This window comes from Cupressus sempervirens, chromosome 4 (assembly GCF_028749045.1).
Source record: "Cupressus sempervirens isolate cs-2001-9-10 chromosome 4, ASM2874904v1, whole genome shotgun sequence".
Lineage (NCBI taxonomy): Eukaryota > Viridiplantae > Streptophyta > Pinopsida > Cupressales > Cupressaceae > Cupressus > Cupressus sempervirens.
Genome location: NC_143121.1, coordinates 145,602,715 through 145,607,712, shown reverse-complemented (window position 1 = coordinate 145,607,712; position 4,998 = coordinate 145,602,715).

Genomic DNA, 4,998 nt, shown 5'->3' with positions numbered 1-4,998 from the left:
TCAAACTCACTTAGTATCTTTACCCACTTAACGAATCATTCTATTAGAGATGCTTTACTGAGTAAGTACTTTAGTGGATCAATTTTAGCAACAAGTCATGTAGTATGAGCAAGCATGTAGTGTCTCAAATTTTGAGAAGCAAAGACAATTGCCAAGTAAGCTTTCTCAATGATACTATAATTCATTTCATAAGAAATCAGTGTGTGACTCAGATAGTAGATAGCTCTTTCTTTGTTATCATTGTCTTCTTGTGCTAGCTAGATACCCAGAGATGATTTGGTTGCTGAAATATACAAGATAAGAGGTTTCTCGCGAATAGGAGGCATCAAGATTGGTGGATTGGCAAGGTATTGATTTATCTATTTTAAGCTCTGCTAGCAATCTTGACTCCAATTGTAGTTCACATTTTTATGCAGCGTCTTGGTAAAAGGTTGTGACGTATCTACTAGCTATGAGATGAATCTATAGATGGATTGAAGTCTACCTTGTAAGCCCCTTATCTGACTGATATTATTAGGTGGCGGTGTCTCCATGATTGCTTGAACTTTCTCTAGATCAACCTCAATTAATTTTATAGCCAAATAGTTTCCCAGATGTCACATCGAATGCACACTTCTTGGGGTTAAGTCTTAGATAATTTTTTCTATGTGATCCAGGATAGGTCCCAAATCTTGAAGATGAGTATTGTATTTTGTGCTCTTAAATGAGGTATCATCGACATAATCCTCCATTTTTTATGCATCATGTCATGAAAAATTGTAGTAACTTCCCTGATATGTAACACCAACATTTTTCAATCCAAATGGCATCACATTCTAGTAGAAAGTTCCTCGTGCACAAGTGAAAGAAGTCTTTTCTTAATCTTTGAGTGTAATTTTGATCTGATTATAACCAAAAAATTTGTCCATGAATGAGTACATTTCATATCCTACCATCATATCCACTATCATATCAATGTTGGGGAGTGGAAAATCATCCTTTGGACATGCTAAGTTTACATCTCAGAAATCTATACAAACTCTAATAGATTTTTCATTCTTGGAGACTGGAATGATGTTTGATATCCATTCAACATAATCAATAGCTTAGATGAAACCAACTTTCAAAAGCTTTTCTAGTTCAACTTTGACAAGCAATGCAACATGAGGATGCATTTTTCTATGTTTTTATTTAACTAGTTTAAATCCTGGTGTAATGCACAAGTAATGCATTATGAGATCAAAATCTAATCTCAGCATGTCTAAATATGTCCATGCAAATTTTATCTTTTTCTCTTGGAAGAAGGCAATGAATTCTTCCTTTTCCTCTAGAGACAACGACTGTGCAAGATGTATCATGTGAGGATATGTCTTTTATTTTTTATTTTTTAGGTTATGAAACTTTCCACAATGTGGTTTTCACCATTAAACCTTTTATTTCTTTTCTTTATGATTACATGACTAAGATATTTCATGTCAGCTTTAGTCATGTTGACACTTTGTTCACTGGTGGAAGATGTTATAAGTTTGATAGTGTTTAAGTATCAGGCAAGAGCATAGTCATTCTAGAATGTAGGGACTTCGCAAGATGCATTAGAATTAGAATTCTAGTCTATAAGCTTGACATAGGTGAGTGAAAGAGAAGTGATGGGTTCAATAGCATTCACAGTATAATCATCAAATGCTTGGACAAGTTATTCAAGACCTAGATTGGCTTCATCCATAAGTATGTTCAGATATCTCTGAGTTCTAACATCATTAATTGAAGACTCGATGACACTAGTTGGATAAGACTCATCTAACGTAACCCTAGATGCTTCACCTACATTAAGGAAGTTTTCATAGACATGAACTTGATCTATATCTTTGTCTGCAGTTGTCTCTGAGAGAGAGTCAAATTCATATTCCTTAGAATTGTGCTACATGGTTATAGACTATAAAATTCCCCAATAGTGATAGGGATAAACTCTCCTTCATCATCTAGATTTTTACAAAGATACTCAATGTGCAAAGCATGACTAGACTGTTTTGGTTCAAGATTGTTGGGTATTATGTGAATTAGTAGTATCATTAGAAGAATTACCATCACCATCCATGGTGCTCACAAATGCTAACAAATCATCAGGTTCAATAAAAAATTTAGCAAGATCATTAGGAATAGGATAAGGATAAGGATCCTCATCATAAACATCATCCTCATGATCATCAAACTCAATTTGTGACTCATTTTAGATGAATTTTTAGGTTTTGGTACAAATTTGTTGATCCCTAGATGGAAGGGAATCTTCTTGAAGCCTAGACCTGATGTATCTCAGGTCCTCCTAGCTATCACTTTGATCAGATCAATTAGACCATTTTTATTGCATCGAATAGGACTAGTTCCCTTGTAGCCAAAGTGTTTTATGAGTTTAAGACCTAGACCATACTTCTCTTATGTAATTTCATTAGACTATTTTGTGATGTCAACTAGAGTTTCTTCTTTATAGATCATGTAGTAATAGCTCTATTTTCACTTTCTTCCTCAAGATAGATAGTAGCTTTGACAAATGTACCATTATACATGGTTTGAGGTTTCAACACAAAAGGTCTCTTCACTTCAGAGGGTCTCCCATAATGGCAGGGAGATTCAGGAAGAGATGTTAAAGACAGAACAGGTTCCATTTAATATTCACGTATTCCAATTTCTTTTAGCTTTAGTGATTGCTTGATTTTCTTCAACTTGTTATCATGATAATTTGTAGACTCTTTATTAGCAGGTACAAAGTTTTTAGTATATTTCAACATGTTACAGGCATAGTGAGTACTTGCAGGTATAGTGACTTTAGAGAAATAAAATGAGAATTTTACACATTAATGATAAGTGGAAGGTAAAACTTGCATCTCATGTATCCACGGTCTTCCTAGTAGAATATTGTAAGATAAGGGAATGTCCAAGACTTGACAAGTGACATCCGTTTTGATAGGACAAACTTGAAGAGGTAACACAACAAGACCCAAAGATTTTTGCTCAACTTTGTCATACACTTTGATAGTTATCTTGGTTCAAGGGTCAACAAACTCTTTAGAATATTCTAATTTTCTAAGCAAAGCAATAGAGACAATATTCAAACTAGCTCCATTATCAATAAGCACGTGCTAGACACATTTCTGGTGTATCATAACCTCAATGTGTAGAGGTTGATTATTCAAGTGATTCAATGAATGCAAGTTGATTATACCATGAAGTCAAATGACCTAGCATAGATTGGAACCTCTCAATATCAAGATCTTGAGGGATGCTTGCCTCAGTGAGGGTTTTGTCAAGAATTTTCCTATGAGTAGGAAAAATTTTGAGTAGTTCAAAGATCATGATTTGAGCATTTGTTTGTTGTAATTGATCGAGTATTTTTTAACTAGAAAATTTTGTGTTGTTCTATCTCATGAGCAGAAGGCATAGGGCCTTTGAGTACTAACTTAGTGTGAGAACATGTAACAACATTGGCACAAGTTTGTGATGACTCACTATCAGATGTGTTGGAAGTAGGACCCCTTAATAAAAATTGTGTCTTAGGTTTAGTTTTGTCTTATTTACCCTTGATGGTGATAATGTCACAATACTCAACACCTACTGGTTCAACCATATGAACTATCTCATCATCATTGTTAGAATATGTATAGTTGACCTTGTTGTTAGGCTTTGGTTTCGAGTTTTCTCCTTTTTCATGTTGAGGGAATGGCTCCTTGAAAGCCTTGTGATCTGAGTTCTTGTTATGTCCATCCACCACAATGTCACCATCATCGATTAGATCCTAGATTTTATGATGTAAGTTGATATAGTTACTAGTTTTGTGACCTTTTTTTTGGTGGTATTCACAAAATGAATTTTTGTTCCACCATGGTGATTGTGGTTGTATATCATAAAGACAACAATTGTCCAATGGACAAATGAGTTTTTTTTGTAACAAGGTCTTATAAACCATGTCAAATTTTCACCAAGAGGTGTAAAATTTCATTTAGGACATGTAGCCCATGAGTTCCTTGGTTTGTTCTTAGATGTCTTATTGTCAGGAGGAGTCTCTATTTAAGGTTGCACAAGTCTGGAATACTGATTGGGTGTTGTATATTGTGAGAGTGATGTTGGACAAACAAGTTAGCAATTTCATCGAATATTTTGATACCAATAGGAAAGTGTGAGAACCACTCCATAGCCCGACCACCTAGACTTCTTGGGAATAAATGCATCAGATATGTCTAATTATGCATAAATTCCATAAAAAAGGCACCAAATTTTGACAAATGATCTTGGCGATCAATGGTTCCAAAATATTTATTGTACTTAGGTAACTCAAGTCCTCTTAGAAAAGGAGGCATGTCTATACTCTTGTCAAAAGGAAATGGACAAAGAGCATCTAAGGTGTATGTTTTTGTAGGTGTGTCTTTATCACACATCATCTAGGCTAGTTGATCTCTCATGATTTTTAGTTTTTTTTGGGGTTTGGAAGTTTTAGTCTATTCTTTAGGTGTGATGATAGTTTCTACATTGAAATGATGGGGTAACTTAGCTCCCTCTTGGGCAAGTTTGAGAAAGTATTTTTCTTTCTCTTCATTGAGTAGGATTTCCATGATCTTTTGGAAGTTTTTGTGTTTACAAAAATTTTCTATGTGTTCATGAATTATTTCCACCTCTTCCTCATCATCATTAGTATAAGGGTTTTTCTCTTTGTCATTCCTAGGTTGGTCTTGGTTTCTATTGTGTTCATCATGTTCAGGTTCGTAATCAGCCATTGTAGGAAGGTGTTTAGTTTTTGTATGTTTTAATTGGAAAGGTCCCTTGAAAAAGAATTCAGATTTATTGTTTGGAGATGTGGAACCTTTGCTAGTTTTAGGATCCTCTTGATACAAGGGATATCTGCTTTGTTGTAAGCTTATTGAGAACATTTGGTGGACCCAATGTGATCTAACAGGTGAGGAAGATCATGAAGATTCCTCACTACATGAACTAGAGATATATTGTTTATGGACTAAAAAGCAACCTTTGCCA